Source organism: Gymnogyps californianus, chromosome 1 (assembly GCF_018139145.2).
Source record: "Gymnogyps californianus isolate 813 chromosome 1, ASM1813914v2, whole genome shotgun sequence".
Taxonomy (NCBI): domain Eukaryota; kingdom Metazoa; phylum Chordata; class Aves; order Accipitriformes; family Cathartidae; genus Gymnogyps; species Gymnogyps californianus.
In genome coordinates, this window is record NC_059471.1 from 45,837,912 (window position 1) to 45,862,269 (window position 24,358).

At 39.2% G+C, this 24,358-nt stretch overlaps 1 protein-coding gene across 1 annotated transcript in view; it reads left to right on the forward strand.

Annotated features, from left to right (window-relative positions):
- The window catches only part of LMO7 (LIM domain 7), a 133,162-nt gene that overhangs the window by 10,463 nt on the left and 98,341 nt on the right, over window positions 1-24,358 (forward strand). The gene's annotated exons all lie outside the window — the stretch shown is intronic.

Here is a 24,358-nt window from a genome sequence, read left to right on the forward strand (position 1 = left end):
GAAATCCACGTGAGCCAGTTTAGGTCTGGCAGGAATACCCACGTATTCTACAGCCTTATGCAACATAAACATCGTTTGAGATTAGGATGCTACGAGTTAATTGCAGCCGGACACAGCTCATCGTTTTCTTCATCTAAAGAGCCTGGATATTGCTCACTTTTTTATTTTGTGGGGGAAGATTTAAAGTATGAAACTTGCTTCTATGTAACTTATTCTGCCTGTCAGGAAGACTGTTTCCCAGAGTACTAATAATACATAGGTTCCTCAACTACTGTAAAAGTATAATGGCTGTTCATCTTTTTAAGAGCTTGATAGTCTAAGTTACAGAATGCAACATCCTTACCATGAGAAGTGTCTGTCAGAGAAGCTTCTCTTGAGAAAGCTGCTTTAAATCCTCTCGTGTTTAGAGGTAGGTATGTGGATTTCATATGCCCCTTTCTTTCCTGTATTAGGTGTGTAATACTATGATATAAGAATTAAAGTCTCTGTGTAAATGTTAGCGTTATATATCCCCTCCCATCTACTTCTAAAATAGTTTTAATCCTGTGATTCAGAAGGGAAATAGGTAACATAGGGGAGATGCAGATAAAAATCCATCCTGTGTTTGGGACCAGTGTGACGGGTAGCATGGTGTATTGAGGATCTTAGCGCACAATAAGGAAGGCTCTGGGGATTGAATGTTATTGTAACACCAGCAATCAGGTACCGAATATCGTTGCACATTACACATGTGATGTTGTCACATTCCTCAAGTCAGTAAGAGAAGTTTTGGCTGTCTTCTCAACTTCAGTGAGCAGCTCCTGTTTACTGGTTCAGTTTAAATGATAGTGTCTCTCTCTCTCTCTTTTTTTTTTTTTTTTTTTTTTGGCATAGATTTTATGGCTGTGATGCCCTCTGGTTTTCTGCCAAGAAAAATCTGGTTTTAATCTTGAATTCGAAGCTGCATTTTTTTGGGAGGTGCTCAGAAGTAGGCATGAGTCTTCAGTATGAACTAAAAATTTGATTGTTTCCTGGATATACGTGCCAGCACACTTTCTACTTTATACTGAATTTGACCAGGGTCTGTTGCAGCAACTCCCAGTGGTCATTAAAACATCATCTCTGCTGCTGATATTTCATTTCTACATAGAATTAAACTGACATGGTTTGGAATATTTACATAGTGCACTTCCCTCTATTTAACTTTTTGGCATAATTAGGCTACAGCACTGTCATGAAAACACAGTTTTGGTTAAACACTACAATGAAGTGAAGTCTTTAATGACCTCTGGAACATCGTATAAACACAGTTAAATCATAGCTGTCAGGTTGCAGTTGTGAAGAAACCTCTGAAGCAGTGGCTAGTTTCAGGGAGAGAGTTCTCCAGCAGTCAGAAAGTTGGTATAATGCTATTTTAGACCTTGAAGCCCCTTACTTCTATTTATATATAGTGTCAACAGGTGCTTGTTGATAATGCTTGTCGCAGATACCACTTGCTACAGTCTCAGACAATGGGGAAACTGCTGCATGGAGCAAACAAGCAGCTCATGTTCACCCTCTGCATAGATTCATTTATTCTAACCAAAGTTACTTACCTGTATGCAGTCTGGAAATATTAGAGGTCTTTGATCTTTAAAACTTAATGTTTGAAAATGCAAATGATGCACTTCTTTGATCTGCTTCTTAAATTAAATGGTAATTGTGAAAATTACATTAGGCAGCTTTCCACTTAAAGGTTTGTACTTTTCATTTCACACTACGTTAATTTTAAGCCGTGTGTCTTTGCTGGTTTTTCATGAGTGAATTCTGGTAAGGGGGAGATCCTTATGTTTCTACATGGCCTAATTATCAGCGGTGTGTGTATTTAGTGATTAGACCTTAACATGCAATTCCTCTAATGCTGATGCCAGGGACTGTCAGTTTTGCCTGTCTGCCTGTATATTCATGACTAGGGTAATAGGAATTGTTAAGGCTGAGCAGTAGAAGACGAAGAGAGTTTGAGCTGTGTGTGCCCAGGGTGGGAGGCTCTGAATGGTTCACTTAAGGTGTCAGGAAACGCTTGGGCGCGTGCTCTGCTGCAATCTGGTGATGTCTCCTCCCAAGCATCTGCTGATAGCAAAGTAGCAGAACCTTTTTATCTGGGTCCTTCTGTGCTACTGACTATTTGCTGTTGCCTTTCCAAATTACTGTCATCTTCTAATCAAAAAACTACTGGGTAATTTAGGGCTCCTAAAACGTCGATGAAGCTCATGCAAAGTTCAGTCTTTTCCTTACATCAGCTTTCTGGAACATAATGGATTTGTCTATCTTATTTACCGTAAATGATGATAAAGACCTCTCTGCCTTTGTCCTGTTTCCTTGTGAAAGGGGCGTTTGAAGTCTGAGGGCCACATCAAACTGCCAACTAGTAACTCACAAGGTTATTCAGAATCTTACCCATCTGTAATAGGTTCTTTTAAGCTCCTGTTGGTTTAATGCCAACTGAAAATCAGCTGCTAAACTGAAATGAAGTTGTTAATTACCCCTTAGTAAAATCACTTTGTGTACTTTTCAATTATTAATATTTGTTTAACTACACAGAGATTGAGTCTGTGGGGGAGAAGGTTCAAGGTGGTTAGTACTGAATGTCTGCCACAACCACTTTAAGATGTACTCATGGCTGGAGGAGGTTTTCTGTGGGTTTTTTGTTGTGTTTTGTTTTTTTTTTTTTTTTTTTTTTTTTTTTTAGGAGCAGTAGAGATTCTTTGTTCCAGATCAAAAAACAGTCTATGGAGTGGGATTTTCTCTGTTTTGAATATCATCATGTGGACCTTCTGCTGTAACTCATGCTACAGTCCCAAAATTTGTCTTGCTTCCTATCTCCTGTTGATTTCCTTTAGTAATGTTTGTATTAAGTTCAGCATCATGCTGAATTACCATATTGCTGCTTTTTGCTAATTTCCATTTGTATGTGTGCCTGGTGGATTTGAGCATTCATCTCCAGTAATTTGCATAGGATATTAAACAATCTGATTGCTTTAGTGGCACCCATCAGAGTTAGGAAATTGCCCAGCTGAGGTGAACAGGAACATCTGAACTCAGAGCTGCTACAGCAGCCTGCCTGTGTATTTGAACTTTTTTTCTTCAAGCACAAAACAGAGAGAAGATATTTCCAACTGGGGATAAAAACAGTTGCCAGGGAAAAGAAACTTGAAATATCTTTTCTGAGGTTATGGAAATGATTTAGCTTGGGTTTCAGTGCTTCAGAGGGATACCTTCCTCATTAAAATTTCTTTTAGGTGGATAAAGACTTATGAAACTTCCAAATAACTGTGCAAAATGAAAATGAGCTCTCTTAGATTTTTTTTTTTTTTAAAAGTTAGGAATTGGATGCTTAAATTTTACTTCTTTTTGTCGAAGTGTGGAGGATTCTAGATCATCCTTTCTTAAAATTTCTCTTCCCCAATATGATCCTTTGGCTTCTGTGTCCTTTTGAATAAGGAAGACTTGTAGAATTATTAAAAAAACTAGTTCTCATATACATGTGAATTAAAATTATCTGATTGAAATGTTTGGATTGGGTACGGAGGGGGCCACAGGGGCCCTCTGTCCTCTCCTGCTGTGAGGACAGAGACCCCCACCAGAGAGGAGCTGACCAGGAGTGGGACCATGCAGCAGGACCATTCACCACCACTTGTGAATCTTCAGCCTCTCTTGTTACCCAAGTCTCAGAGTTGTGTCAATGCTGTCACTGCTTTTTTTTTTTTTCCCCTTCTTGAAGCCTAGTGTGAAGGTCCTGTGGCTCAAAGTGGGGGTTGGTTAAAGAGTAAAGTACCATTTTAAAGCTGTTACTTTAAAATATCAGGTGATGCTGAACTTTTTTTTTTTTTAAACTGTTCCTTCATAGTGATTAAACTCATTTAAAGTCAAGTTAGAGCAAGTCATTAATTAAAGTAAGGAATTTTTGAAGTCCAGATTTTTTTCTCAAACTTGAAGAACTTGAAACAAGTGTACTCTGTAGGTGCCTAAGAGCAGGTAACTCGTATTTCCTGGTGAATGATGTTGCCAGTTTTAAACCTTTCTCACTGCTCCTTTAAGACTAGCCCAGAACTAAATGAAATAAAAGACCTTAAGCTTCAGACCAAAGCTTTGACTTTGAATGAATCGAGAAGCGGTAGGTGTGTTCTGTTTCATGGATTTAAAAAACAAACAAACACAAAGTATTGTCTGCTGCCCCATTCAGAGCTATTTGGTGTCAGGAGAGCTTCTCTCCTAGAACCAAACTTTCGTAAACTTTCTGGAGCTCCCCACTTGTCCCCATATAATTTCATTTTTAGCCTTGTTTGGGGAGTCTTATGACCTCTTGAGAGTTTAAGGCTTTTCCAGAGACCAGAGCTACAGAGCTGCCGTAGTCCTTCACCCTTCATGCAGCCCCCTGTGATGGAGCACAACAGCCAAGGACTTGCTATTTCCCGTAAAACTCAACAGGAACAGGAATCTGATAGTACAAGTCCCTTCCCTCTTCAAGGTGTGAGGCTGCTGTTAAATACAGGAATCTCTTGTAACCAGAAAAATAGATATTTAAATAGCATTATGCTTAATCATATTCTTCTTTCCTTCACCTCCTATTGATGCTATAGGAAGAAGGTTTGACAGTGACATCTCAAGCTAAACTTGCTCCTCAGGGGCTTTGTTACCAGCAGAAATGTAGGTACTTGTTTGAAATCTTGTGAAACTGAAAGGGCCAAGCTTTAGGCTTAAAAAAAACAGAAGTTGTTCATGTCTTCCTGTAGGTATATATCATACATCAGGCTTCCTTTTCAATTTTACGATAAATAGTATATGCTGGGTTTTAGCATTAGATCTTGAAATAGTGTTTAAATTAAATGCTAGTAGTCGGATGAAATGGGCTTAGACAGGCTTTACTTTGTTTTGGTGCTCTAGAGCTAATCATTTACAAATTGCCGAGCTAAGGGCCACAAATTAATGACATTCCAGCGTCTTAAAATAGCCCTCACTATGTCATACTGAAAAAATGTGTATTTGGCGTTCAGATGCTATGAATTTCACAAATATTTCATTTATGTGAAAAAATAAGATCAAGACACAGAAAGGAGTTGAGTTGATATTTTGTGTCAGTTATTTTCTGTTAATCTGAACACTGCTATGCATTTTTGAGTAGCACAAAAGTCTTTACAATGTTTGGAAAATTATTTTACTATAAAGAGCTACAAAGAATTTTCTACCATAGTATTTTTCACGTGTAGTATTTATTTTTCTTTTTAGCAGAAATGTTAGTATCACGAGTTTGCTCACAAAACTTTCATTAGCCTGCAAAATGTTTACTGCTTAATCCAGCTGCACTTTGTGCAAAGTTTTCAGATTTGATTAAAATAACAATGCCTTCTATTACAGTGTGTTGTGACTTCCCGAGGATTCAGAAGATATTTTGCAGGGATTCTCAACTTGCTATTGCAGTGTTTATAAGGGAAATCTTATATTCCAGGATAAGCTGTTTTCAAATAATGTTGAATATATTTTTCAGAATTGTTTTATTGTACCCATTTTTTGTTTTGTTTAAAAACTGTTTTGGGTAGTTATATTGTAGACATATTCCTGCATGTAGGCAAGAATATTAACAAGCTTTTTGTTGGTTTTGTCGGACATTAATTTTAATTTGCTTCTTCAAAGCCATTGAATGAAAGATGGGCCATTCACTTTATTGACCCCAATTCTGTCCTTTGATCTCTATTGATAAATCTACTACAAAGACTGACAGTCACTTTTCAGAGAGGTATCTTTTGACAGAGATCTGTATGAAATTGGCACATGTTAAAGTGTATGTAGCCTTGACTGCTACAAATCTTTGTCCAAACAAAACCCTGGAGGCCTACCTCTGATCTACCAGCTTTTTTGACTTTCATATTTGGGATTTTTTGAGGTTCCTGTGCCAGCTGCCATTACCATGAAATGTTTGGTTATCAGGCCTTGGGGTTGTCTCAGCTTGCCGGGTTTCTGTGAAACGTCCCTGAATTCAGCGGTAACGTTGCACAGGGCTGCTGGAAGCAGCAGTGGAACTGGAATTATCCAGACTCACGCCTTCTCTGGCACTGGGTACAGGCAAAGACAGGAGACCAAGGTGTAGCAAAAGCCGTGTCCCCACTGCCGACCCGAGGCAGGGTTATGCGAGGGCTGTGCTGGACGCTCTGTCAGTGCATGCGGGAGGGGATGGGGCAGACAGCAGAAGTGGCCGTTCTCATCTTTCCACCCCCCTATTTGTCACATGCAAACACGAACAGCACATCTTCCAAGGTTCTGCATTTTTGTCCTGTGTTTCTTCTGTTCCTTCTTCTGGCAGCAAGGCTGTGTGGGGTTTTGTGTCTTCTTCCTTGAGGTGGCAAAAACTTTATTTTTTTTTTTTTTTTTTTTTTCCCTAAAATGATGCCTTGAGCAGGTGGATTCATGTAGCACCTGTGACCAAAAGCTATGTAATGAAGTCCAGACCTGCTTTTACTTTGAATGTTCCCTTCCAAAAATACATTTCTGTTATTTTTCTTATGTGGTTTCTGGAGGTTCTTCAAAGAAAACACTGCAGTAGTTGTAGCTATTCTCTCCACTGGTACCTGTCCCATTCCCACGTAGCTCTATCATTGGAGGTGCCCAAGAGGAGCCCTTTGTCCTTCAGAGCTTGCAGGTCAGTCATTTTTATTAGATCAAGACAATCCTCCATCAAGGAAAGGGAAACCAGAATTTTTTTTTGTTGTCTGACATCCTCACGTAATCTCTGTGGAAACGTAGAAAGTGCCAAGGGTGCATAGGCATCTTCAGCACCACCACCTTGTGCTCTCCCATCTCTCTGCAGGCATCTCCAGTGGTTCCAGGGCAGCAGGCCACTAAAGGAGCACAATTGGACCACCAACAGCTTCTCTAAGCAATGTAACACTAACAACCTTGCACATAAAGACTGGTCAGTTCCTTCCTCCCCATCCCCAGCAAGTGATGAGAATTAACAGGCCATACAGAGGAACTGATTTTGGGAACTGAATTCATTGAAGAGCATAAATTGGATGCAACCAGTACCTTAGCCTTTAAATGCTAAAAAATCATAGTTCCCTGTGCAACTTATACCATAACATTAGAGTTATAGAGTCTGGTGTTTGGGTTATATATGATAGTGTAAGCGCCACTTAAACTGTGTGTCTTCAGAGTTGGTAATTATCCTGATCTGAGTAATTATAGTTACTTGAGGGAGGGGTACTTCTGTGTGTCCCCCCACCGTGGGTATACAGTTTTTCTTTTTTCTTGTTTTAACAATGTCAGTAGGCATTACAGGTTTGAATTTCTGACTTGACACTTAGAGTATACATCCTAAAATAAACTGATTTGTGTAGACATTTTTTGCATCTAGATTATCGTGTGTTTTGAGCAGTTGCTGTGAAGTGCCTCATTTCTAAACACCAAAACTCCCTCCGAAACTCACTTTGTTCTGTCTTATGCCTTAAATCCTGCAGATGCATACATGCTTAACTAAGAATTTTCTCTTGGTTTGGTATTCAAATGATGAGACTGAATGAGTAATAAGCTCTTTCATGTGGAAATTGCCTATATGGCTGGAAGGAGCTCAGAGGTCACGTAGTTCATGACTACTCTCTTGTAAGACCGGATATTCTTATACCTAGACCATTCCTGGCATGTATTGTTTTTTTTAACCTCTTAAAAACTGGCAAACAGGTGTATGGTACGTAACTTTTATGGTTAATTTTTCTTCCCTAATATGTGGCAATCGTCTTCTTTGCTGCAAATTAAACCAATTAGTACAACTTTTGCTTTGATAAACTTGGAAAAGAAGTGTTCCCTCCCAGTCTCATCTCTTCTTTATAATAACAAGTCCGCATACTCTTAAGCCTCTTTTCTGTCTTGTCTTGAAGTGCGATACGTGCAATAGCACGTACCAAACTAAGAGTAGGACAACTATTGCACCAATACAAACTGGTGAATAACCACCTAAGGCAGTGGCACTGCATAAAAGTGTGTGGAGGTGACTGACTACAAACTGAGGTCAAGTCTGTTGTACAAAAAAAAAAAGTTAACATTGTTTTGAGATGTACAGGAATATCCTATTTTTGTGTTCGGCTGCCCTGTTTTAAGAATAAGATTTTGTAACTAAGCTCTGCTGAATTTTCTCTTGCTGAACTTCAGACCAGTGCTCCAATTTAGGACTAGAATGGAGAATTCTCATCTCCCCCCCCATAATGGTCATGCAACGTTGCAGTTTGGGTTTATAAATAATATGGTTGTAGTCTGTCACCTAATTCTGTAAAGAACACACTAGAGAGTCCTGGAATTTGAAATAACTTCTCTTGGGTTCAGTTTAGTACCTTATCCCAGTCTGATGTTGCACCTTAGAAACCTGCTCTTTACATGTATGATCTTCTTCCTACCATCACATAATGGCCTTTTGATCTCCTTACCTAGATTGTATTTCCACAGTCTGTCTGTCTTTAAATAAAATAGCAAGGCTTTTTGCCAGTTGCATAACTTAAGTTCATCTGTAGCCCACTTATTGCTTTTCTTCTTGTGTATCAGACCAGTTAACTTGCCAAAGCAGGGGGAAAAAAATAAAAAAGAATTTATATGTGACTTTTCAAACCAAAGTGTTGTCTCCCTTCCAAACAGCTATGGCTTGGTGGTGGTGGGGAATCAGCAGTATATAATACCCTTCTAGAAACTAAAGTTGGGGAGAACAGTCTAAAAGTTTTTCTAATTTTTATTCTGGTTTCTTCTCATGTCATCACACCTCTAAAGGGGATCTTTATTTTTAATTTTTCAGTCAATGAGACCTTTCCACCCCTTTCAGTTGAAGATAATTGCTAATGGCTTAGAGCATGCTCTAGAACACAGAAGAACTTTAATTAACCAAATTCTTCCACGCAGGCTTTGCCATCCTCAACACTTTTCTACTCTCAGTGGTTGTTTTCCCAGTCCCATTCTTCTCTGAAGAATCTGACAGCTCTTTAACCGAGTAGCCATCTTGTCATTAACTGTTTATTCACCTTCATCATACCTGATCTGTCCTTTCTTTTTCTTCTAGCATGGCCATAGAATTTCTTCTACATTTTTTCTTTAGTTACTTTTTCACTTTAACTTGCCTGAGTCTCTTTATTATGCTAGTTGTGTGAATTTTGTTCACTCCAACTTTTGCTAATTGGTTTCTCAAAGAGTTCCTGTTTAATCATACTACTGTTCGGTTTAGGATATTCAGTTTCTCATCACGTTTTTGATAGAATACAAAATTAAACTAACCATAGTACTTTCTTGATTACATTGAACACCTACCAGATTCTGTAATAGCCTTTAAAACAATAAATAAACTTTTGAGCCCACTTGCAAGGTACTGCTGGGTAGTCTTTCTACACAGACAGCAGAACTGAGGCTTGCTCCTTATATCATGCAAAACTGTGGTCTTTATTAATAAAATTGAGTGGGAAACTGAGCTGTCTCGACATGCCTTATTTAAAGTAGTTCCATATTTTAAAATATCAATTGTAATGTTAAAACCTACAGGACACTAGTGGTAGTTTGTATAACCCATTGCTTGGCATCCTTGCTGACAGTCTAGGTATTTGTTACTGGAGTTGCAGTAACATTTTTGGGGGCCCTTTCTGTTTTAGTTTCCAGCAGATGGTGGTTGCAACTGAAGGCAAAAGAAAACATGTGAGGATGGTTATTGGAACGGGGTGTGCGTGTGTAAGCTAACAGGCTGTCCCCTGGACATCTGTGCGATGGCGTAAGGTGCCGTGCTGAGTTTTAATGACTGTTTGTTTTATAGTTGAGGATCCTTTAAGATTCAGTGATTTATTCATATTAGGCTGTTGCATTTCCTGCTTTTACTCCATTAAAGGTGTTACAGCAAATTTCCATATGTCTGTCCCAGCAGAAGCAAAATCCTCAATGATTAAAAAAAATGAATTGCTTAACTATATGCATGAAGGTGAAAATAAAGTAGTTACATGCAGAACAATAAAAAAAACCCATTAACTTTAGTATTGCTGGTAAAAAACAGTTGTTGGTGAAAACAGATTTTCTTTTTTTTTTTTTTTTTTTTTTAAGAAGAAAGTATTGCCAAAGAACTGAACAAGACTATTTCCTACTTGTAGCTTTAAAAGAGGTAGGCTCTTGGCAGAAGGGTGAACTTGCTGATTTGAGATTAGGGTCTCTTTCCTAGTTAAACATGAGGATAAAAAGAACATTTGGTGCTAAAACACTCGTTGGGCACTGTGCTGCTGTCTTTCTATTCCTTAGTCAAAAGTGTTATCTGACTAGGAGATACAGTCTTAAATTCATACTGCCTATAAATATTTGATCAAATACTTTATCATCTCCCAAGCCATGGGAAATCAGCAAGTGTGGCAGAAATAATGCAAGCTGTAGGTGCAGTTTTATTTTGAAGTTTGTCAGGCGTTATGATGGGAAAGGAAGAGCAAATGTTCTTTGAGCATTTGTGATAAGTACAGTAAAGGTCCATGCCTTAATCTTCAAGATCAAGATCTGAGAGGAGACATCTTATCCAGGAGGAAAAGAGAAGTTTAGAAGTAGAGCATCATGATGGACACCCCCTTGTTTCTTCTTTTCCCCTCTGAGTGTACCTGTCACTTAAAAAGTGGTGTTTTGCTGCCTTCAAAATCTTGCCAACCAATATAGTATATAGTCGTAATTTATTCAGATTTACACTTTCACTGATGTTAATGTATAGGATATTTAGAATATAATTTCTTTACTAACCAGTACTGTCAAAATTTCAGTATAGAGTCCTAGACTTGTACATGGTTAAGAGAGCTTGCTAGTCTACTGTAGAATATTTTTGTAGTGAAAATGCAACTTAAACTGGGGGGGGGGGGAAAGTGCTGCCTAAAACTAGTTGTTTGAAGAGTTTCAGATTAGCGATAGTCTGTATATTGATGTGCTCAGTGGTTTTGCTGGTATCTGCCATAAAAAGCCTAAAGCAGCACATTCTCGGAGAAAGAAGATGTTGGGACAGTTTGGTAGCATATGTGGAGTCCAGATGTTGAAAGAACAGGGCATGTGTATTTATATAACAGTCAAATATGCAGCTTATAATAAATGACAGAGTGATAGAAACATGAAGGGGAAAGAAAAGCTTGGGCACTTTATTTTGTGCTTCACAGTGTAAAGTAAAAGTGATTTTCCCATCTTTTTTTTTTTTTTTTCACCCGGGATAATTGCAGATAATGAAAATTCTTATTCAGCTGAAGGCAGTGTTTTAAAGAAAAAAACCTATTGTCAAAATAAATTCCACTTTATAACAGCAGAGGTCAGAATATGTTAGGAGATATGAGAGATCAATTTTGCAGTGACACCCAGATTCTCTGTGAATTCACACCCAATATCAATGAGGGCTCTCAAACTGAGGCACCAGTCTTGGAGAACACTGGCTGGCATAAGATATGAGTTTTTAATAGCATATTCATAGTTACATGCCTTAGTTAAAATGGCATTGTATAGATTTAACACTTTGGACTTAACACAAGTTAGATTTGTGTCCAGCTTTTTCTGGGTACATGTTTCCCTATCTTACTGTATATTACAAACAAAGAAATCTTTGTAAGCAAGCAAATATTAAAAAAAAAATTGGTATATGGGGGCAGGGGGAAGTGGTGGGTGATATTTCTCCTTTCTGTAATGATTTCTGATGCAAGAGAACTGTTTGTGAAAAGATGTTTCGCTCTCCCTATCTGTTTTTTACCATTTAATTATAGAGAAGGCTAGAACTCCTCTACTCTAAATATGAAAGCACTGGTATCCTCCCTCTCCACCCTGCGAACATGCTGACATACCTGGTACAGGTCACTGTCAGACCGAGGATGCTGGGCGAGATGGACAACTAGTTTAACTCAATGGGATAATTCCCTTATTAGTCTGTAAATGTTATGCCAGTGGTGTTTGAATGCTTCAAGCTGAAGTTACATCCGACTTTTTGTTCTAACAGAAAACATTTAAGAGGGCATGTGTCCAATATGTGGCATAATTTTGTGATGCCCCCAAACAAAACTAAACCTTGCATCAGAAATAACATCAATGATACAAAGTACCATTCCTTTCTCTCTGGAATTTCAAATAAAAAAAAAAAAACTCCAAAGACATCATTCTGCTTTGATAAAGCAGTGACCTAATGTTTAAAGCACTTCCCAGTTTTGTTTTTGTTCTGGTAGGAAAAGTGTCTTCAACTGCTCTACTGAGCTGAAAATAAAATGGTAAAAATTTTCATGTAGAAATGGTAATCAAGTACCAGATCAAGGAGCAGAAATGTGCATAACTTCATGCAATATGTATGGAGGAAAATGTTTAAATTGGGGGCAGTCTCTGCTTTGTCTCAGTTGCTAGGCAAAACTTCAGATGCTCTTGAAGTCTGCATGCCCTGGAAGGCAGCTGGTCATAGAAACCATTGTGGCTCAAACCTGAAATGCTTGAGGCATCTTGCCTATAGTGGAAGAAAATCTCAGTCTTCCAGGACATAGATATTCTCCGCCGATGAGAAACTGTATGGATTACTGATAATATTACTCCATTTAATACATCAGCTTAAATTTCTTTTGTCTTTAAAAATAATAGAGACGAAAAATGCCCAAAGTACGTGCATCTGCTTATAATCCAAAAAGTGCATCTTTTCTGTGGTTACAAGGTACAAGCATAATCCTACTAAATGAATGGATCAGAGTAGTCTTCCAAGACTGTTTTTTATCGTTCTGGATAGAACATTTTGTGGTACAATTTGTTTGCTTGCAACTCAGTGCTTTTCTTGTGTGCATTTTGTGTGGCTTTTTTAATCACTGTGGCTGCTTCATTAGGGGAGGTTATGTGAATATATGTGAACCAGCCCACTACAGGTTGGAACCTCCATGGTTTTTCTACATGGGACATAAGGTCAGTGTCTCTCTTTGAGAAAGGATGTATCAGCCATATGCAGATAAACTATTTAATATGCCACTGTCTTTTTTCCCAGAGGAAAATAAATGAATTTTTTCAGCAACATGGAATTTTCTAATGATATAAAAAAAGTCGGGTATTGAGGATTTGCGTTTTAAATGCTTAATGGGTTGAACATGGAAACTGGGGTAAATTTCTGCCTCTCCCTTGCAGGGTATAGAACTGTTTACAAAGAGTCATGAACATTTGTGCAAGGATGTCATAATAAATATAAGCAAATTATAATTGTCTTCTGTAATAAGGGGGAGATCGGCTGCTTTCGACTAGTAATTAAATCCTACCTCTGGGCAGTGTACATAGCAACCCTGTGTAGCTGCTATGACAATCAATCTTATCTTGGGCTCCTCTAAACACACCCAGGTGAGGAGGCAAGCACTCTGTCAAACCAGTTCGGCTTCTTAAATAATTAAATAAAGCTGCATTTGCTGAGGAGCAATAAAATGGCTGGAGGAAGTGTCACGCTGGAGGTGGTTGAGTAACACCTGGGTTGTATCGATGCTCAGCCTGGATCAGAAGTGGAGCGGCGAGTGACGATGTTGAAGAGGAAAGATAGGAAGGGGGAAGCGTTGGAAGAGCAGCAATTGTCAGTTGCGGCTTCCCTTCTGGACCACAGTCTCTCCTCTGTGCTCTTCACCTTAATTCTTTAATTAAAGTGCAGCAGTTATCCCTGCGCGGGGCCACCTATGACTTTGACAGCTGCTAACACTTCTTCTATCTGTGGTTTTGCAAACCAAGCAGAAGAGTTCCATGGAGAATAACAGTTTGCTAGTGGTGTATTTGGCTTAATAAGTACTCAAATGACTAGACTGAAATGTTCAGATAGGAAAGACAGATGACAGGGCAGTGTGGTGCATAAAGAAGGGCCTTTTCATGTAATCTTTAATCTTTACGTAGGGTGAAGTCCTGATTTTTAGGTCGATGGCAGCCTGATCCCTGATTTCTGTTAGCAATGACATTTTATTTTTGTAAAGGCAAATACGTCTCAAACAGTAAAGAAGTTACATCTTGAGGGGGGAAAAAAAATATATAATTAGGAATAACGGGTGAGTAGCGTAGGCTACTGTTCAGAGTGGTACCTTGTGTGCTGTGAGGTGACGGAAGCATCTTGAAGGAGGCATAGCTGGAAGAGGATCCCCTGAAAAGCTGAAAGCTGTCATCAGGCACAAAACCACGTTTGCTTCGCAGTTCTCCCAAGTATCATAAAGGCACTTCAGTAACCTGCTACCTGTTCATCAAATATTCCTTTATATTTAAATCCTTTCTATTTAAAAGGGCAGCGTTCATATTTTAGAACTTCTCAACAACGTAATCAGAGACAAGAGTTGGTCAGCAAAACTTACTGAACCTAAATGTCCTTATTCCTTTGCCCAGACTGATATTCTGCCTCCTCTAGTTGTGCTCCTGTCATCTTTTCAGATGCATGCCATCCTTTTGCAGCTCCCTTGGACTTCAATTTCCTCCGTAGCCATCCTTCCTTCTCTGACTGCAATTATTTAATTTCTTTGCCAGAGGCAATTTCTTTCATCTCCTGCCAAGGAGAGGGACTACATATAAGCACAAAGCCTCTGGTCATATGTCGTACCTGGCGTCTCTCATTAGATGGTGCTGCGCAGCAGTGGCAATGTCCTCTGCCATCCAGCGCTGTAATATAGGAGCTCATTAACTGTAACGCAGTATATCGCTACGAGCCTTGCGAAATGGAGCCTTCCGAAGTCTCACTCCCAGCTTAGTAACTTGGTGCACGCACAGTGTATTTCAAATATCCCAATATAATTATTTGTAGGTGTTTATATTCCTTTAAATTTCAGATTTTAAAAAGTCCTAAAAAAAAAAAAACCCACAACCCCCCCAAAAATACTATTTTTCTTGATGTTGCAGTTCTACATAGCTTCTCCTACTGCTTGCTTACTCTCATTTCTTAAATGTAATTTAAAAAACCCCCGACTATTAAACAGTAGTATTCAAGAGCTTTACAGTCTTGCTTTTATTTTGATTTGAACAGATCGTATCAGTGGAGTTCTCTTAAGCTAATCCTTCCCCCTGAATTATTCCAACTCCAGAGAAGAGCATAATATTTCTACAGCTGAAGTCAACATTAATTTCAATGACTTCCACCTGATGGTTTATTTCTACATAACTGTTGCTAGATAATATTGAAATTTCTAAATGCTGTCATTTAAGTGCCTCAATTAATGCCAAGTGCCACAGTTTACTGGGAAGTGGTGTCATGACTATTTTTTCCAGACTCCATACATGACACTAATTGCCTTTACGGTGTCTTTTGACCCTGTTAAATGTTCGTTTCCGCACAATTTCTTTGCTTGCTGTCCCATCTGTTGCCATGTTAATGAGCTAAGTAAACCTGGTGAAATGGGTTGGAAACCTGTGGGTGTAGAAGGAGATATAAAAGTCAGGGAATGTGGGGATGGGAGGGAAGATGTGTCGAGAAGGCTGTTCGTTCTCAAAACCGTATGTGTGCGCACGTGGGTGTATGTGTGAGAGAGAAAGCGGAGCAGTTTGGTCAATGTTTTTGGCTGGAGTCTATGTCTCGGTATGGATGCTGCTCAAAGTACTGCTTCCAGTAAAGGTTAAAAAATTTGAAAAGATTGACAAATCTCCAGTAATAACAAGAAATTACTTCTATGCATGAATAACCTCGCTAAACATGCGAAAGCAATTGTATCTAAAGCATTTCCCTCTTGTGTGCGCATTCCTTTGTCTGATGCCTTTCTCCTCCTTCTGCTGAACATAGTTTCAGGACCTTGCGGTTAGATCCCCAGTTCACTCATCGCACTGGTACTGCCCTCTGGAGAACCATGCATATTTAAAAAATATGAAAAATCAAATTATTAGATACACCCAGGATCAAAGCAGTCAATTTGTAAGAGGTAACTGTAATCTAGGGCAGAAGTATGCTCTGGTTTTGGCCATTTCATTCAGTATCTCTGTATTGCTCGGCCACTTACATAAATAATCCCAACAGGGACCCGCTTGCAAATAGCAGCAGAGTTTTAGCATATTCTTCTTAATCAGTGTAAGCGAAGGTCTTTCCTATAAAAATAAATGCTAATGAACTGACAGCCTGTATTGAAACTTGCAGCATATGCTGTCTGACCTGGAATTACAATAGTAGTAAAACTGGGCTATAAACTTAGGAAATACAAACATCAGAAGGCTTTTTATAGCTTGCATTTATCTTTTGTTCTAAATAAACAAGAACAAAATATTTAAAGATTCAATTACAGTGGAGACCTTACTTAAAATACTAAGTATAAAATAATAGATTAGAATGTTAGACAAATGTGATTTTAATACCTCTACAGCAAAAAAGTCCAAGTTTGTATTTGCTTTAATCCTTTCTTTACATTTGCCCTAGACAAATGTGATTTTAGTATCACTAACATTTTATCTGTTAATATTTCAAGTAATGCCTCTACTTTAATTGAAGCTTGTAAAAAGAAATATTTTTTTTTTTCTTGTTCATCTGAAATCGAAGTGCTGGAGTTGTCATAAACTTTGTTTTCCTCCTTTAGCAAAAGCAATGGTATAGACAGATTTTGCATAGAGGTTTTCAGGTTGGGTTTTTTTATTATTATTATCGTCTGAACTTGAAGTTCCTTGTGAGGGCGCGTGGCCATCCGTCCCATCGGTCACGTACCGCCTGGCTGTCAGGGTGCTGAATCACTGGATCTTTGGGTATGTTAAGCCTCTCAAGAATCTGCACAAAGTCCAAACATTATCCCTCTCTCATCTCCAGTATGCTGTGGCTACAGCCCTGTGGTACCCTTCGCCGGTGCTTAGAACGCCTGGCTTAATTGCTGTGGTCATTTTGGGGCTGGGGAGAGGCGGTGGGATGTGTGAGGGAGTTACATGGGGATTGTTTGGTTTTTGTTTTTTGTTTGGTTTTTTGGGGTTTGGTTTTTTTTTTCATTTTTAGTACTGTATTAAAGCACAAAGTCATCTGGGTGACTGCAGGACATTTTCTAAATGCAAATCCTTCAAATGGGCATGAGGAAGAGAGTGGGAAAGGAGGCTCTGGTGCTGTTTCAGGACAGCAGGAAGATCATGGTTTTCTTCTGTGACTGGACTGCTTAGCCAGCCCTACAAAACCTTCTGTTTGTGGTGCGTCTAAGTCTTCTCACAAGTCCTCTTTTCTAAGCTGTGTTGTTGCTGATATTCTTCTAGTCTTTTTATTTCAACATCTTAAGGGAGATGTTGAGAACATACTGATTTTCTGTCCAGGGAAAGCTTTTTGTATGCCCCAGGTGGACACTTGTAGGAGTTCAGCTGAGACCACTATGTGTGGATTCATTTACCTCTTGATCGCTTATTCCCCAGCTTGGAAAGACGTTAACAACTTGAGGTCAGGTAACAACCAATGCAATGCTGAAGAGGCAGATGTTTCAGAAAAAAGATTAAGAAATGGTATACGGAGTGACTGATTTTCACAATGGGCAAGTTCAAAATTTGGCTAGCATGAGAGCGCATATGTTATGAAACATGATCATTAAAAGGTATCTAAGCAGTGAAACTGGAATCTCTGCTCGCCACTTCTTTTGTTATCTCAGTTGATCACTTTTCTAGAAACCTTTCCTTCATAATTCTTGTTCCCTGGGTATGTTTAACTTTTTTTTCCTATGGCAGAAAGAAACACTCAAGTCTGGTACACCACCGTTATACTGTGAATTACTTGGAAAAGACAACTCTCAGTAAACCAGTTTTTTGCATATTTATGAAATTCAGTGGTTGCTTTCTGGTTGTTTCAGGGGTGAACTGAATGTTTGGACATTTGTTTTCTCATGACTACTTTATCCCTTTCTCTGCTTAATTAGGAACATTTACGGTTAAGGGGCCCAATGCCACCCTTCTTTTACCACAAACCACTGAACTAGTATGGAGCCTAGCTGGCAAATTTTAAAATAATAATGTTGCTCTTCTATTGTCTTGGGAAGGTGCATAAATATCCACTTTTATTTAACTGAAGTTAGTTGCAAATACATGTGAGAAAGTAAATGCCTGGTTAAAGTTGAAATCAGCATGCATCACTTAGGATGGCAGCTTTAGAACTTGTGCACATTTAAACTGTTTGCGGAATTAAGTTTCCAAATAAATCAGATGTACCTATATAATTACAATAAAATGCCAATGATTTGGTTTTTTAGAGATTCCTAGTCATTCAAATTTCACTTTACATTTGCAAGTTTTATGTCCTACTGGAACACCTACCTCGATCTAGTTTATGCTGCCTATCTCTGCATATACAGTGAGACCTCTTTTTATCACACAAAGTAATGTATGTTGGTTTTCCTAGTTTGACACCTGTCAGTACAGTCATCAGTATAAACAACAGTAAGCTTATTCATCTTGCTGTTTTGTGGGATGATCTTGTTTGTGGGGGGGAAAAAGCTCAATGGAATTGATTGATCCCAAATGTTTATCCTTGTTCTTTCTGCAGTATTGTTCCCCTAAGTCAGGGATTCCCTTAAATATTGGGGAGAAAAACTTCACTTCCATCCTTCAGGTTGTGTTTCTATATGCAATTTGACAGAAGAGCTGAAAAAAACAGAGCATAAGCAGCTGATGAGCAGAGATCTATGCTTCTCGCACCTACCACACCAGTAATCATGTCCCTTCTTGCTTGCCCCTTATTCATTGTTTTTCTTCATCTTTTGTAAAAATGTAGTTGTATGTTATTTCAGGAGTCTTGGTATACCACAATAAGACCCTATCATTATGTTGATGATAGAAAATAACAGTAAGACTTTTTCAATAATCAACCATTTCCTTTTATAAATGTCTGTTCTGGTTTGTTATCAAAGGCAGTTTTGGCTGAAGATGGAAAAATTTCCACATTCTCTGAAATGAAATGATGCCTAGGGATTTGGGGTATGGGGTTAAACAGGGGAGTACAGCTTTGCATTGAACAATAGAGCAGGAATTATTCCAACTGAAAAACATTAGTGTTATGGATATAAAGGGGAACATTCACATGGTCCAGCATAAGTGACCAATGGCAAAAATATTCATCGCCTTCAGCACTTTTGCTGTGCAGTTAGATTATACAGCAGATTTCTTGGTAGATATTTTTCTTCTTATTTGCAGCCACCCCAGCTCTTTTTTCCTCGGTGGAGTCATGCCTGTCACGGATTTTAGCAATTAGATGTGAGGACTTGAAACGAGGAGCTTCCTTTTGTAGAAATCCAGGCCTTGCTCTTGACTCCTGTCAAGTTGTTAGGTTGGGAAGTGTTGTAAGTTCATTGCTGGACAGCTGACCGGGAAAGCCTCTGTGGGTGCCAGCTTCCTGAGCACTTGTTGACCTCTCAGGAGTTTGCTGGACCATGAATTAAATTGTGATCAGAAGGGAAGATAGCAGCACGGTTCCCTCTATGACCTTGGCTGCTTTGGGCTTGGCGTACCTCCTGCTACCAGAGGTGAAATGCCAGCAGTGTTCTCCCATGGGTGGAAGATATGAATGCCCACTCTTTCTGTACATCTTCCCGGGGCCCAAAATTCAGGGAGACAGATCCTGCTTGCCTCAAAAATGAGCTGCTCTTTTCTACTGCTTGACCTTAGAAATCCAGTAGTCACTGTGGTTGGACTGTTTGCTGCAACGCCAAAGGCTTTCTACGCGAATGGCTGATTTTGCCACTTGTGTGTTCAAGATTGTGTGCAGCAACCCTCTGAATATGGTTCCTACCATCTGCCCTTTGGGAGGGATTTGGATAAATCAATTGACTACTGGAGCAAATTGTGGCAATGTTAGGTGGTTTTTGGTTTGCATTTTTTTTAAAAAGAAATTCAGAGAGGAAGAACCAGTAGGGAGGAGAAAACTGGACGGGAAGTCTGCAAAGGCCAAACACCCCAAGCTCCTTACTTCAAGGCATAATGGCAGCATTTTTGACAGCTACCATGTACAGCATTCAAGGACAAGTTCATATCCTGCATGGCATTTAAACAGGACTACAGATAGCCATGAAAGGGGGAGGCAGGACTTCGGGTAGTGCATCTGAAGTGTCCCACAAAACAGCTACTCATTGTCACAGTCCAGAAGAACCACCAGTTCCTACAGGAATGCAGGAGAAGGAAAAATCCCTACTGCTTTTGTGTTACTCTTTTTTTGGTGTTGCTCTTCCTTCATGACAGACCCTAAAAGATAAAATCTGTCAAGCTGAGGTAGAGCATGTTACTGACAACTGTATATAAAATGCAGTGGACTCAAAATACCATATAAAAATGTGTCATGAATCTAGTTCCAGGCCCTGCCAAACCATACAGATGCCAGAGAATTAGGAGTTGCTTGAGTGTTTGCTTGTTGGCTGTGGATGTAGCCTGTATATCTCCGTGTGCATCTTACAGTAACAGTATCGGTCTGGCATGATATATTGGATGAGGGCGGTTAGAGCCAAATGGGTGCTGTAAACAGAGATATGTAATGCTGAGATCATGTAAGGATGGAGCCATTTGCCATGTAGTCTGATCCAGATTCTTGGTAATGGGTAGGGGGAAGAAAGGCCATTAGCAAGGTAGTAACTCAGACATTGATGCATATGTGAGGTGATCCACTGAGGCAGGCACTGTGACAGAAACTGGCAGGCGTACCCAAAATTCTGTAGTGGGGATGGTACCACAGCGTCAGATTTGTATCGTTGTTCCAGTTCCCTACAGCACATGAGCAGTCCTCTCTGCAGCATGATGAACTTGGCTTTTCTTGCCGCAGGCTGAGCTGGGGACGTGAAGTTCATAAATCAGTGTAGTATCCTTGAGGTTGCTGTCTGATTAATTGCTTGCCCCGTGAGATCCTTGCATAAGCCTGCATTAAGGCTGTTGCTATCGTGTGGGGTTCACTATCTTTGTTGAATCTTCCATCCCTAACGTACAACCCTACATCAGGGAGCTGCGTGCTTCACGCTGGTTCAGTTAGCATTTCTCTCAAATCGGTGTGCAGGGTCTTTGCGTGGTTTGAAACGGTGTAGTCTACATGGGGCCATGGCAGAAGAGCTCTGAATGAGATGGAGAGAGCAGGGCTGGCCAGCATGAACTGCAGAGCTGGCTGGATGGCGAGTACCTGGCTTTTCTGCAGCAAGACATCGTTCAGGTCACACGCTGGGCATGATGCAGTGCTGCCTCCTTGTTTCTGAGCAGCTAATGCTTTTGTGATGGAGGATCGGTTAGCCAGCATGCCTGTGTATGCGGTGTGAGTCTTGCATTGGATGGGGAGAGTCTAGCTTTGGTGTTTCTACCACAGCAAAGTTAAACTGAGAAACCTGCCAGTCCCTTGCACTTTGAGTGGCATGTGGTGGTATGTATGGGAAACCAACTCACTTGAAAACGTCTACTGTCCTGTGGTAGAGCTGCCCTTCTGCTAAAGCCATTGAAACCAGTGTAAACCATGGAAGCAACTTGACATGAACTCCCTTAATATTTTTTATTAACACTGAAAAATCTTTCAACTTTGAATATCTTTTAAGGCAAAGAAGGCCTATTATGATCAGCTATATTTGGCCTCTAGTAGAACAAGCCAAAGAAATGTACTCAATGTTAATTTTGGCACTGAGGCGTATAATTAGTGTATTCTTCTGTGCCATGTGCTTTTTGTTCAGTCCATCATGATTTTGATGTCATGCCATCTTCAGAATGGTTGATCTTTTGTTATTTCTTCTTGATTTGCCTCCTCCTACAGGAATCACAGCAAACCTGAAATTAAATTAGCCCTCTCTGTGTGTGTAAGCATTTTTAAAATGTCTAAATTTAAGTAAAGACTTGATTTGCATACTGTTTGAAGTAAATTGCTTGGACCTGGCAATTGCAAGTTGCCAAAGTATTAGGAGATGCTGTCTTACAAAAATAAAATCAAACTGTTTTATAGTAGCAATTAAATGTGATTTTATGATATAGCCTTTAATTATGTCATTGCTCTCTTTCTATCAAAAAAGCAGAGAAAGAAGCAGAATACATTCAGCTGAATAAAGGAGAGAAAAGAGACTTAATTTGAAAAGACATGTTGTTCAAACATGGATAAAAATCGCTTTTGCAAGATATTTCCTTTATTATTTGGTGGCTCACATGGCCTAAGTGGTTGAAAAATTGTCCAAAATCAATTATGCCTATTACATAAGAGTACCACACCCAGTATAACCAGTTTTAATGAAAAAACAGTGACTCACAAATCATAGACGTTGTTTGAAGATGTAATATCTCAGGGTGGGATTCAGTTTGTCTTACTCGGGTTCTTAAAAGTCAGGGAACTCTGAGCCAGTCCTTGGCTTTCCATTTTTTTTAATGATACCTAGTTCCTATGTAGGCTATAATAGTTACAGCTGAGCTTGATGCCTTGCAGTGGGTATAAGCCAGATGAAAGTCCATGCTGAGAAAATTCCTCCATCTCTGTACGAAAGCAAGGTTTAAAATGGAGTACTTATTTTCGTGACATCAACAAATTCAAGGTGTTGTGCAACTTGGAAAACGTTTTGGTTTCAAGCCACCAGTGTTAAATTGTTCCTTGAGAATACCTCTTAATTACTTAATTATTAGTTATCCTTTAAAAGTCAGTATTAATGAAACCTAACTTGGCAGTACCAACGCTTTTATTTTAATGTCAACAAACCATGTAGTCGTCAAAATCTGTGGGTCACAAGATCGGTCTGACAGCTCCATCCTGTATATCAAATCAGTGTTGATTGCCACAGTGGCTGCACAAATAACTTAGTCAAAATGCTTCCAGTGTAATGTCCTCTAATGTAATTTTAAGAGGTCTGCAAGTCTAATAGTAGCATTTACAGTCTTGTACTCAAGTTGGACTCTCTTGTTCAAGGATGGCTTCTAGTTACCTGAGGTCATGTGCCTGAAGACTTTGTGGCAGTCAAAAATGTTCCACACACCATTTTGGAGACCAAGGTGTTGGAGGTTTTTTGTGGAAAAGACCACAAGATGCGCCATGAAAACGTGATTATGCACTGCAGTGTGGCACTCTTGCATTCTGGAGGGGCCACACTGAAGTTTAACATGTCTTCAGTGGCACATGCTCCTTGACTTCTTGAGAATAATTTTTGAGGAGTCATCTCCTTAGCTACACACAGCAGTTCTAGGATTATGTTTTTAAGGAATTTCAGTGTGAAGGTTGTTTGTGGATAGGTAAGACATTGCAGGTTTGGGATGGGCCCAACTCTAGGTGAAGGAAACATCTCTCCATCTATTGCATGCATGACTTACAAGTAAACTGTCTATATAAAACCAAACATTTGGACTGTGTAGTCCTGTAGATGTCAGTGACAACTCCAGAATGAGAATAACTTTTGGACTCTAAGAATTGATTGCTGTTTGAAACATAACCATAAAGCTGGACTCCCGTCCTACAGCCCCTGTTAGAGTACTGTTCTGCTGCATGACATGCAGACTTCAAGCTTCTAGCTTGCAGAATGAAGGGCTTAATTTATAACCCATATTCCCTATTACCTAGGGAACACAAATATTTATATTTAAACTTTCAGTGCTGTTACGTTACATTGGCTAGTTTCCTTAAAATTATTATCACTAAATACACAAATTTGGAAGCAAAAGGCCATATTTTATTTGAGATAAGGGTAATTTTCAGATGCTGTGTTTTTAAGTGATTCTTGAAAATTATATTGCTAAGATGCAACATCTACTCTTCTGTAAGAACAGATTGTTGTTATAGGAATATTGTATAAAATGCAGTTCTCCCAGGGGAATCACTATCATCCTTTGTTGTTGTTGTTAAAAGTTTGTTGGTTTCCCCCCCCGAATTTTGAAATTTTTCTTACCTTGAGTGCCATCATTCTTTCTCTCTCATTATTTGTTAAATCCTAGAAAAAATACTTAAACCCAAAAGAAGATTTTTGTAACATCTAATTTTGTCCTCAGTAGGGAGGTTGAAGTTACAGCTTTTGAATTAAAAGGTAACCTACATTAAAAATAATTACTTAAGTTGTAGGGTTTCTGGTGTTAGTATACGTTCCTTTTGCAATTTAGAAAAAAATAATAGGATGATAATGTAACAGATCCTTAAAGAGCTACATCCTCTCCTTTGCTCTTTTACCAAGCACAGCTCATTTGTTTCACTACTAATTTCCTTAATTACTGTGGTAATCAGTAGCTTTGGTCTGGATGCATGCGGGTTCCACAGCACGTTCAGTTGTGTGCCTGAAGTCCGGTGCAGTATCGGGGACAGTCAGGATCCCCAAAGGGAGGTTTGTAATTAGCCGGTGACTGAACCTGGTGACCTCTAAGCTCAAATAAATACCCTTCCTAGTGTTTGATTTCTATACCCAGCTGGGGTAAAACCCTCTTTTGGACTGTTTTAGGAATATTAACTCCTTTTCTGACTTGTGTGTGGGTTACTAATCTGGGTGTTTAGAAGAAATCTGCTAAATTTGGT